This window comes from Cibotium barometz, chromosome 38, assembly GCF_041138505.1.
Source record: "Cibotium barometz isolate CiBa-2024 chromosome 38, ASM4113850v1, whole genome shotgun sequence".
Classification (NCBI taxonomy): Eukaryota; Viridiplantae; Streptophyta; class Polypodiopsida; order Cyatheales; family Cibotiaceae; genus Cibotium; species Cibotium barometz.
Genome location: NC_141083.1, coordinates 17,095,021 through 17,108,268, shown reverse-complemented (window position 1 = coordinate 17,108,268; position 13,248 = coordinate 17,095,021).

Sequence of the window (13,248 nt, the reverse complement as noted above, 5' to 3'; positions counted from 1 at the left end):
TGGACCTAATAGAAGAGGAACTAAAAGAAGCTATCAAGGATAATGATGAACCTCTTTTACATTGAGATTTTTCCCAAGACTAGTCCTTGAAACTCACGTATAATCCTACTTCTCCAATAATTCCCTTAGTTTCAATGTGTCACATGCTTTCAAAGCTTTCAAGCATCACAGATACGTTTATTTCCTTAGTCTTTCAAACAAGGTTGCATATTATTACCATGCATTATCTATGCGATACCTGAGTAAAATTGCACACTCCTGTAGAACATCCTTGTGGCTCTAGTCGACCCCCAACTCTCACTCTAGTTGTGTGATGACAAAGTTTTTGCTAACCTCATCATGGTTCCTACATTGAAATGAAAACTCTATGTCTATTTAATGAATTTAATTAAATTTACAAGGATCTAATATTACAATCAAATATCTCTTACCTCCATAACATGTGGACCTTAGGCATATAGAGGTCCATGAGGTCTCACGAAAAACCTTGCCTCCATATCGGTCCACAATGTAGTGGTGGGACTGGCTACTTAGGCAAATCTATGATACTCCATTCATCACTCCTATAAGGAAAACAAAACCATTAGGGCCAAAAATGGAAAAAAAAGGGCCGTGGAAGGATTGGATTAGCTTTCTTAATCAAAGTGATTTAACTAAAATAGTAGAGACCAATAGCTATATTAAATGCATCGCTTTTACCTATATTTAGACAAGAGTGTCTTTAATATGCCATCCATCACGTATCTATAGTCTTTAATTCACCTATCCTTTTGGTGACCCTCTTACCTACTTTAGTACATGTTTTCTAAAATAAGCTAATTTTAAATATTTGAATACATAACATACTTCTCTCTTCCATAGGGCACGACGCGAGTTTTTCCCTCTCTTTTCTTTCTACTGTCTTTTTCCTCTCCGTGCCATCTCTTGCTTTCTCTTTGGATCATTTTTATTGCTATGGCAACTCCAAGAGTTAATCCACACTTAAAAAAAAAGACATCATATCAACTTAGTACTCAACAAAGAATATTACACATGGATAATTATTTATCACAAAGCTCTACATGATGAGGCTGAAGCTCAAAGACTACATGCAAAAGGAAAGAAGCATGTAGATTTATGGGTTCAAGAAGGAGGTCTATACTTGTGTGACCCATCACGTGGCCCAGCCTCCATCATTTAGCACCTTGCATGTTCTTGTTAGATTCATTAGGGATGGTAGAAAAGGATTATTTGGATATTGCTCAAGATTAAATAATCAAGCTACTATTTTCCATTATCAACACACAAATATGGTTGAAACTATGCTTCGTGTGTACAAGCAATCTATTAAAGGACTAGAAGACATCATGATCTCACAAACTCAACTTGTAAATGAGTTGGAAAGGCTACTTCAGTGATCTCAGGAAGTGGTTAACATGCACTCCAAAAAACCCAACTAAAAATCACTCCTTTGTTAACCCATAACTAGGGTTAGCAAGAGCTACGACCGTTATCTTACATCCAGGAGTCAAGGTAGATACACCAAAGGGTCATACATTCAAGATATGAAGCACTGGTGTCTAAAGCTACAACTTGGACAGGCGCCCGTAATTGTGTGACGGAATACTTATGGTGACAATTCCCTTTTCAAGAGCTACAACTTGGACAGGCGCCCATAATTGTGTGACGGAATACTTATGGTGACAATTCCCTTTTCAAGAGCATGCGGTATCATGTAGGATGAAGTCCCAAGTGATGTAATTCATGGATATATTATGGGAGTAGTCATTGTAATAGCATTAGGCCTCTTATGAGCCTAAAGCCCAACCAGGCAGTTTAAGGAGTGTGAACACTTATGGCCATGTATATAAGTGAATTTCTCTCATAATACAACATACTCTCCCATTGTACAATTGAGTCTTACTCTTGCTAATCTCTCTCCCTAATGCATGCTAGTGAGTGTGTGTGAGTGAAGTGAGGTGAGAGGAGTGCAACGAGAGGAGTGCAACGCGACAGTGTAACAACGCTCACGGGAGGCACGGTTAAATTGCTTCTCTAGAAGTTGTAGAGCTTGGCAACCTCAAGGGTTACGAGCTCGGACATTGGAAAGATCCTCACGACAGTTGCAGTTCACCAGTTAATCTCTTGTTGGCAAGGAGGGTTAGGGTGAGCCATAACATTTTTGGTGTCGCTACCTGCTGGGAACCATCCCTTGGTTTTTTCATCGTTTTTCCTCTAATCTATGCATTAACCATTGCCCATTATCTTGATGAATGGTTTTCCATGAAAAAGATGTGGATTTGATGGTGATTTAGTGTAGAATAGCTCTCTTTTTGTTTTTGTAAAGAATACTTTTTTGCTTAATTTTTAGTTTGATTTGTTATTTTTGTTGTTGTTGATGTGGTTTTTCATGCGTTTAGGACTTGCACATAGAGTGTATTAGGTTTAGTTTGCATCCATTGCATGAAACAATGCAATAGAATGCATTTTTTTGTGAATGTTAGCTTTCTATAGTGTTAAGCATAGAACTAAAATCATTAATTTTAGCTTAATTTGTGTGTTTGTTGTTGAAATTGTTTGCATTAGAGTGTTAGCAAGCATTAGGAGTAGCTTAATCCATTAAAATTTTTCTCAAAACCATAAAAAAAAACCTTGCATTTGACTAATTTCTCTTAATGGATAGGTTTTTGTCATTTAGAGTAATTAATCCACTTCAAGAGACAAAAAATTTAGAAAATGTGTTATTGGGGGTCTAAATTGATCATGTGAGTAGTTGAAATTAGTTTTCTTGAGTGTTTTGAGAGCATCTAGATGCATTAAAAACACCTAATTACATCAATTGGAGGAATTTGACTCGCTTTTCTTAATTTTGTCTTAAAAGAAGAGACCAAAATTAAGTGCTTAATTAATCTCAAATTATACATTAATTTACACATGATGCACATAGCTTAGAGATTCCTTGCTATATCCAATGATGTGCTCAATTATTTGAATTAATTAGTGATTAGGGATTAATTAGAGACCTTGATTAGTGTAAAGAGAGAAAGATTAAGGATTAATATTTCATTAATTCTTAATCAATTTTTTATATAACTCATTAAGGCTAATGAGCATGGAATGAGTAGATATGCTCATGAGTTGTCAAATTGTCCATTTTAGGGGTCATTTATAATAAAGGGTGTAAGGGGGCGTCATTAAAAGGTTGACTTTTTTATTCCCACTTACCTTTTTAGGAAAATGCCCATATCTCCTTAATTTTAAATTCAAAAAATATCCCTCCCAAACAAGGAAGTTCATATTTTTCGCTAGACTCCCAAAAAAAATAATCAAAAAAATGGTTCACGCATGAACCATTTTCTGCACGCTCACGCCTTAAGGTCTCATGGCCTAAAGGTTCACGCCCAAAAAAACCAAAATGGAAAAAAAAGTTCACACATGAACCATTTTCTGCACTCACACCTTAAGGTCTCATGGCCTAAAGGTTCACGCCCGAAAAAAAAATCAAATTTAATTTTTCTATGAAGTCCAGTTCATGGCATGAAACACTAAGCATTTCACAGTGTGAAGCACTAGGCATCTCACGACGTGAAATAGTATTTAAAAAAATCAAATTTAATTTTTTCTTAAAGTCCGATTCACAAAATGAAACACTAAGCATTTCACAGCATGAAGCACTAGGCATCTCACGACGTGACACAGTATTTAAAAAAATTAAATTAAAATTTTTCATGAAGCAAATGTCGTTCACGACGTGAAACACTAAGCATTTCACGGCATGAAGCACTAGGCATCCACGACATGAAATAGTATTTTGAAAAAAAATCAAATGTGATAAAATCCGTGAAGTCCGCTTCACGCCGTGAACTGCACCCTACTAGTTCATGATGTGAAAGGGGGTCTGTTAGCGAAAAAACAAACTCTGGAATGCACCCCTATTTGAAGGCTCGTATCTCCTAAACCGTAAATCCAATGAAGGCGCTCTAGTGCTCATCAAAAGCCGACATCAAGCTCTTCAAATTTGGTCTGTTTGTCCGATGTCAAAATCGATCATTTTGGCCTCCAACCAACAGCCTCAAAATTTGACACAAACATCGAGGCAAAAACACAATCCAAAAATAACTAAAAAAAACAACGCGAAAACGACTTTAAATCATATTCTGGCTACTTTTTTAGGGTTTAAACAACAAAATCACGAATGACTCAGGGAGACAAAGTTGTAGTACTCCAAAAATACTACAACTCTCTCATATGGAGTTTTCCAAATTCCTTTTGGAACACTCAAACATTCTGTGAAACAGGGAAAAAATTCTCGAAAAAAAATTCCATCTTGAGATAGTGATGGAAAATAGGTTTTGGGAAGTAAATAGCATGCACTTTTTCCAAAAAAAGCATGCACTTTTTTGGAAAGTAAATAGCATGCACTTTTTCCAAAAAAAATATCTCGAAGGTCATTCACGTGCAAACGGACACTCGTTTGACCCAACAAAGAGCACACCAGGCTTCCTGAGCTTGTAATGGGCTATGAGAAAATATAAAAAGCAAAAAAAAAAAACACGTGTGCTATCTCATTAAGGAGAAATTGATAGCATCAAACATGGCAATGATAGAGGGACTATGTGGGCCAACACCCTCACTGAGCCCAATGGCTGACATCTTTGAACCATTGAGATCTAAGCCCCAACTGCAACTCCCAATACCGTTTGCCACGCCAACAACGAGAGTGTCATCGGGTTTTACATGCCCTATCGCTCTAATTCCATCGGGATTTGGTCCTCTCTCTACAAGCTAGACAGTAGTTGCTTCTCTCTCAACAAGGTTGACTAGAGGTCTACAAAGATATACCACGTTGTGGAGGAATAGCTGAGGCTTGTCTGGTGGTTTAGTTGTGTCTTGCACTAACCTTCAGGTTGGCATCTAGCATCATGTCAACTCTAGTGGAGCATGTCATCCGAGAACCACTTCCACTTGTCCAAACACTACCAAATTTGATGGAAGAAATCCTCTCCTCTGTTCTACATGCACACCAAGCTCCAACTCAAATCTCCTTTAGCAAGCCCTCCATCGGCCCTCTGAGATGGCTGCAAGCTAGCACTTGGAGATACTTTGGACCAAACACTTACCCTTTTGCTTCACCTCCTCATTAGACCCAAAAAGGGTGAAACTCTGTATATTTTCTCCTTGACTTGTATAAGACCCACATATCAAGTTTCAGGCCCAACTTCAAAGGAGAAGGCCCCCGATAGCAGGTAAGTCTCTCAGGTCCTTATGCTGTAGTCATCAGGACTACATAAGGACCCCAGTGACTTACAGGCTTTCGGGACCTTCTCCTTTGAAGTTGGGCATGAAACTTTATATGTGGGTCTTATAAAAGTCAAGGATCAAATGTGCAGAGTATCATTCTTTTTGGGTCTACTAAGGAGGTGCAGCAGAAGGGGTAGTGTCTAGTCCAATGCATCTCTAGCTAGCTTACAGCCATCTTAGAGGGCTGATGGAGAGCTTGCTAAAGATTTGAGTTGGATCTTGGTGTGCAAGTGGACCAAAGGTAGAGGATTGCTCCCATCAAGTTTAGTATTTTTTGGACAAGTGGAAGTAGTTTTGGGCCCTTTAATTTGGACGTTTAGTGAAATGCTTAAAATGCTAATCCATCTTTGACCAAGCCTAGAAGCCTAGTCCTAAAAGCATATATTTGATTTTTCACAAAAACAAAAAAAAATAAAAAAAAGGAGATATTCCTAGCTCTGATTTTATATTCACGTGATCACAAAATTTTTTTTGTTAATAACATGTGTGAACATGTTATTAACATGTTCACATGTTAACATGTTCTCAAAAAAGCCGGTGGCAAGCGACCTGGTAACCGGGAAAAATCCCGCCGGGCTTTTGCTGTACCCCGGCGGGCCCGCCGGGAAAACCCATTTTCCCGGCGGGAAAATAAAAAAAATAAAAAAAATAAAAAAATAAAAAAAATAAAAAAAAATAAAAAAAATAAAAAAATCATGTTCACAGTCATTCTTACCATTTTTGGGCCTTCTGGACTCATTTATGATGTCAAAAGTTCAAAATTCTTGGCACAAAAAAAGTTTTGTATAATTTGCTAGCCTTAAGTTCAATTGACACACCAATTAAATCTAACTATACTTACATCAATTGACTCAATTGTCCATGACATCATTGCACTCAATTGAGCCCAATTGGACTCAATTACACTTGATTTACACTCAATTGATATTAATTGGGTGTGAATTGATATCAATTGTGCCTAATTCGACGCAATTAAGCCCAATTTACACCCAATTTGCATAAATTGGGTGTAAACTAAGTATCAATTGAGTCGAATTGGACTCAATTGACAATAATTGGATGTTAATTGATATTAATTAAGCCCAATTGACTTCAATTGGGTGTTAATTTATTACAATTAATGTCAATTAAGCTCAATTGAGCTCAGTTGACATCAATTGGGTGTCAATGGATATCAATTGAGCTCAATTGGGCTCAATTGCGGCTCAATTGCACTCAATTGTGTGATCGATTGTGTGTCAATTGATGTCAATTGAGCCTAATATGATACAATTGAGCTCAATTCACACCCAATTGGATGTAAATTGAGCGTCAATTGAGCCGAATTAGACTCAATTGACAGTAATTGGGTGTTAATTGATATTAATTAATATCCAATTAATATAGTTGAAGTCAATTAGACTTAATTGACTTCAATTGGATAATTTAGGTGTCAATTGAGCTCAATTAGACGTAAATGACATCAATTGGGTGTCAATTAACATTAATTGGGTGTCAATTAACATTAATTGGGTGTCAATTAACATTAATTGAACCTTATTGACATCAATTGGGTATCAATTGGACTCAATTGACATCAGTTGGGTTTCAATTGAGCCAAATTGGATGCAACTGACATCAATTGGGTGTCAATTGATTACAACTGAGCTGAATTGGGCTCAATTGCACTCAATTGATATTAATTGGGTGTCAATTAAACCTAATTCTATGCAATTGAGCTCAATTGACATCAATTCACGTCAGTTGCACTCAATTGATATTAATTGGGTGTCAATTGATGTCAATTGAGCCTAATTCGATGCAATTGAGCTCAATTCACATCAGTTCACATCAATTGGGTGTCAATTGATGTCAATTGAGTAAAATTGAGTCTAATTGGGTGTCAATTGAGTCAAATTGAGTCTAATTGGGTGTCAATTGATATCAATTGAGCCAAATTGAGTCTAATTGAGTCCAGTTAGACTTAATTAAGCCAAATTGAGTCTAATTGGGTGTCAATTGATGTCAATTGAGCCAAATTGAGTCTAATTGGGTGTCAATGGAGCCTAATTGACATCAATTGGGTGTCAATTGATGTCAATTGAGCCCAATTGAAGCTAATTGTGTATCAATTGGATTCAATTGACACATAATTGATGTCACATGGGCTCAATTGACATCAATTAACACCTAATTGATATCAATTAGATGTTAATTGATTATAATTGATGCTAAATTGAATGTACCCAATTGATATCAATTGAGTCCAATTGACATCAATTAAGTCTAATTGGGTATTAATTGATCAATTGGCCTCAATTGATATCAATTGACACCCAATTGGACTCAATTGACATCAATTGGACTCAATAGGGTGTTAACTGATGTTAATTGAGCCCAATTGACATCAATTGGGTGTTAATTGAGCTCAATTGGATACAATTAATAATAATTGGGTATGAATTGAACTCAATTGACATCAATTGGGTATGAATTGACATCAATTGGGTATGAATTGGACACAATTAATAATAATTGGGTATGAATTGAACTCAATTGACATCAATTGGGTATGAATTGACATCAATTGGGTATGAATTGGACTCAAGTGACATCAATTAACACCCAATTGATGTCAATTAAACTCAATTAACATCAATTAACACCCAATTGATGTCAATTCAGCTCAATTGACATCAATCGTAGTTAATTGACACCCAATTGATGTTAATTGAGCCAAATTAGGCTTAATTGACATCAATTGCACTCAATTGACACCCAATTAATGTTAATTGAGACTCAATTAACATCAATTAACATCCAATTGAGTTCAATTGACATCAATTAATACCCAATTGAGTCAAATTGATATCAATTAAGTCTAATTGGGTGTCAATTGATCAATTGGGCTCAACTGATATCAATTGACATCCAAGTGGACTCAATTGACATCAATTGGGTGCCAATTGAGTCTAATTGACACCAAATTAATATCAATTGCATCCAAGTGGGATCAATTGACATCAATTCACACCTAATTGATGTTAATTGAGTCCAATTAGGTTCAATTTACACCCAATTGATGTGAATTGGGCTCAATTGACACCCAATTGATATCAATTTGGCTTAATTGATACCTAATTGATATTAATTGGACTCGATTGACATTAATTAACACCCAATTGATGTTAATTGAGCTCAATTGACATCAATTGTAGTCAATTGATACCCAATTGATGTCAATTAAGCCAAATTAGACTTAATGGACATCAATTACACTCAATTAGTACTTAATTGATGTCAATTGAGTCTAATTGAGCTCAATTAGCATCTAATTGAGTCTAATTGATATCAATTAATACGTAATTGAGTCAAATTGATATCAATTAAGTCTAATTGGGTATCAATTGATCAATTGGGCTCAATTGATATCAATTGACATCCACTTGGACTCAATTGACATCAATTGGGTGCCAATTGAGTCTAATTGACACCCAAGTGATATCAATTGCATCGAATTGGGCTCAATTGACATCAATTCACACCTAATTGATATCAATTGAGCCCAATTGATATTAATTGAGTCTAATTCACACCCAATTGAGTCCAATTGCATCTAATTGGACTCGATTGACATCAATAAACACCCAATTGATGTCAATTAAGTCCAAATAGATACAATTAGGCTCAATTGACACCTAACTGATGTCAATTGAGTCCAATTGGATTCAATTGAGTCCAATTGGGTTAAATTGGATGCAATTAGGCTTAATTGATGTCAATTGAATTAAATTGGATGCAATTAGGCTTAATTGATGTCAATTGAATTAAATTGGATGCAATTTGTCCAATTGATGTCAATTGAGTTCAATTGGATGCAATTAGGCTCAATTGACACCTAATTGATGTCAATTGAGTTCAATTGGATGCAATTAGGCTCAATTGACACCTAATTGATGTCAATTGAGTTCAATTCATACCCAATTATTGTTAATTGTGTCCAATTGAGCTCAATTAACACCCAATTGATGTCAATTGGGCTCAATTAACATCAGTTAACACCCTTTTGAGTCTAATTGATGTCAATTGAGTCCAATTGGGTGTCAATTGATATCAATTGAGCCCAATTGATCAATTAATATCCAATTAGACTTAATTGATGTCAATTGGACTCAATTCATTCAATTTAGCATCAATTATAATCAATTGACACCTAATTGATATTAATTGACATCAATTAGGTGTTAATTGATGTCAATTAAGCCCATGTGACATCAATTGTGTGTCAATTGAATCTAATTGATGTCAATTGAGCCCAATTGACATCAATTGTGTGTCAATTGATACACAATTAGCTTCAATTGGGCTCAATTGACATCAATTTGACTCAATTGACACCCAATTAGACTCAATTTTACTCAATTGACATCAATTGACACCCAATTGATGTGAACTGATGTGAATTGAGCTCAATTGCATCGAATTAGGCTCAATTGACATCAATTGACACCCAATTAATATCAATTGATGTGAATTGATGTCAATTGAGCTCAATTGCATGGAATTAGGTTTAACTGATACCCAATTAATATCAATTGAGTGCAATTGAGCCCAATTCAGCTCAGTTGTAATCAATTGACACCCAATTGATGTCAGTTGCATCCAATTTGGCTCAATTGAAACCCAACTGATGTCAATTGAGTCCAATTGATGTTAATTGGCACCCAATTGATGTCAATAAGGTTCAATTGATGTTAATTGACCCCCAATTGATGTCATTTACGTCCAATTGAGCTCAATTGACACCCAAATTATCCAATTGAAGTCAATTAGACTTAATTGACTTCAATTGTGTTAATTAGATATTAATTGATATCAATTAACACCCAATTGCTATCAATTGAGTCTAATTCGGCTTAATTGACACTCAATTTACATCCAATTGGGCGTGAATTGAGCTCAATTGTATCATATTAGGCTCAATTGACATCAATTGACACACAATCGATCACACAATTGAGTGCAATTGAGCCCAATTGATATCAATTATGATCAATTGACACCCGATTGATGTTAATTGCATCCTATTGGGCTCAATTGAGCACAATAGGATGCAATTAACACCCAATTGAGTGTCAATTGAGTGCAATTGAGCCCAATTGAGCTCAATTGATATCAATTGACACCCAATTGATGTCAACTGAGCTCAATTGAGCTTAATTGATATCAATTGACACCCAATTGATGTCAACTGAGCTCAATTGAGCTTAATTGACATTAATTGTAATAAATTAACACCCAATTGAAGTCAATTGGACTTAATTAATATCAATTAACATCCAATTATTATCAATTGAGTCCAATTCGACTCAATTGATACTTAGTTTACACCCAATTTATGCAAATTGGGTGTAAATTGGGCTCAATTGCATCGAATTAGGCACAATTGACATCAATTGACACCCAATTAATATCAATTGAGTGTAAATCAAGTGTAATTGAGTCCAATTGGGCTCAATTGAGTGCAATGATGTCATGGACAATTGAGTCAATTGATGTAAGTATAGTTAGATTTAATTGGTGTGTCAATTGAACTTAAGGCCAGCAAATTATACAAAACTTTTTTTGTGCCAAGAATTTTGAACTTTTGACATCATAAATGAGTCCAGAAGACCCAAAAATGGTAAGAATGACTGTGAACATGATTTTTTTATTTTTTTTTATTTTTTTAATTTTCCCGCCGGGAAATGTACATTTTCCCGGCGGGATTACTGGCAGAGAAGGTTTTTGCAGGTCATAAAAAATGCCCGTGAATATACATTGTGATCACAAGAATTTTTATGTTAACAACAGGTTTTGTTAACGTGATCACGAAATTGTGAAGACGTTAATGAAATCCCTGATTCCTAGATCTGGCCACCTAGGTGACTTTAAAGCTTTGTAATGGGCTGTCAGTCAGTAATCATAGCCTGCAGCAACCTTTTCGAACTCCAAACATTCCAAAAATTCGTCACTTTCTTCCCCCCTTTTTTGTGTGTACACCAGATCTCTTTCTCTCTCTAAATCTTCTCTCTAAAACGCCCTGCACTCCTTCTCCATGGAAAAAAGCGTCTTTCTCTACTCCAAAAGCCATAGCTAACAGATCTGTACTCCTAAATGAGCCTTCTCTCTCCAAACCCACAGTAGTAGCCATGGCTTGCAGGGAAGAAGCTTACCATGAGCATTCTCTCTACAGTACTTGGTCCTCTCTCCATAGCTAGCAGATCTGTACTCCTAAATGAGCCTTCTCTCTCCAAACCCACAGTAGTAGCCATGGCTTGCAAGGAAGAAGCTTACCAGGAGCATTCTTTCTACAATACTTGGTTCTCTCTCCAAACCCACAGTAGTAGCACAGAAGAACCTTTTCATGAAGTATTCTCTCTCTATATTGCTTAGCAGCCATAGCTTGCACTAAAGAAGCTTCCCATGATGCATTGTCTCCTTTGCATTTTCGTCTCACCATTGCCAACCCTCTCTATGTTTCTTTGGCTCCCTTTCTGGCTTCTTTCTCTATCCACAATGCAGCTCTAGAGAAGCAACCCTCATCTCCATTCTTCCCATTATTTTTTGATACCATATCCTGCTCCTTCCACTCCTATTCAACCCAAGCTTACAAGCCTACTTTCTTGTAGATGGCACTACAAGACATCACCAATAAGCCTTCTAAGATCCGCCTTCAGGTTGATTTGGAGACAGAATACGCAACCCTACGCAGTAGGCATGTTGCACCCAATATTTCATACGATCAGCTTCGAATGCAAGGAGCAAAGGCCATTGATCTTTGGATTGATGGAAATCTTTATCCACCAGATCTAATATCTGGTGCCCCTCCACCATTCAAAAGCATTACAAGTTTTCTTATGTTTGTTGGTGATGGTTTCAATGGGCTTCTTGGCTATTGTAGGAGATTACACATGTTGTGGCTAGATGAGGCAGCTGAAAAGAGGCAAACACAATTTGTCTTCGACCAGCTTCAAGCAGCATCGACTAAGCAGATCAATGGTTTGATGCAGAGGATTAAAGAGCTCTCAGAGGAGCTTGAGGTGCAGAAGAATAATCTAGCGGATCGTGTGCGCACAATAAATCAATTTACCGATAATTATGTTCGTCTTCAACACTCCACTCGTAATCTTCGGCGTCGTGTTCACCATTTCACTCATCTTCCCATGGGATATCACGCAAGGCAAAGAAAACGTAAAGCTATTGGGTTGCTTTCAAAGACAGCAGGCGCATGCAAGAGGCGTAAACAAACAACCAGGTAAAAATTTTTGTAGGAATTATAGCAGCTTTGAGAAGCAATTAATGAATAAAGCATCTCTCATGGTTGACCATTGTGATTGTAGGGCTTGTGCAACAGCTATACTAGGATGTAACAACGCTGAGGACAATGTTAATGCCTCCCTTCTTCAGCATGTCCTTCAGGAGAAGGATATTATGGAAATGATAACAGGTTCTGGTAATGATAAGCTGCGGGAGACCCTTCGTCAACATTTCTTGAAGGAAATCAAAGAAATTGTCACCCCCAAAGAGATGCTTGATATATGTGACTCAGCAGGTATTAGCCAGAAAGGTTACAGAGCAATGTACAGGTCAATCACTTTAGGGTTGCGAGCAAAGGGAGTTACGCAATCCTTGCTTCCAACACTTTATAGCTTACAGATGGCAAAGAAGTGTGCTAATGGTGATATTGCATCCATGTTCGAGGGTGGGTACAAGTGGGTGGAGGATATTATGCCAATGCCAACAATCAAACCCTTTGAATACAATGCATATAACAATGTCTACATTGACATGGAAGTGCTACAAAAAGCAATGATTCAGTACTATGGCCTCACACTTGAAGAGACAGGTGGAAATGCCGTGTTTGTCTTGAAGCTGGATGAATGTCAAGTGGTTAAAGGTCAAAGACTGGAGCGTGTTAGTTTAACCTTGATGAGCCGAGCACTTAGA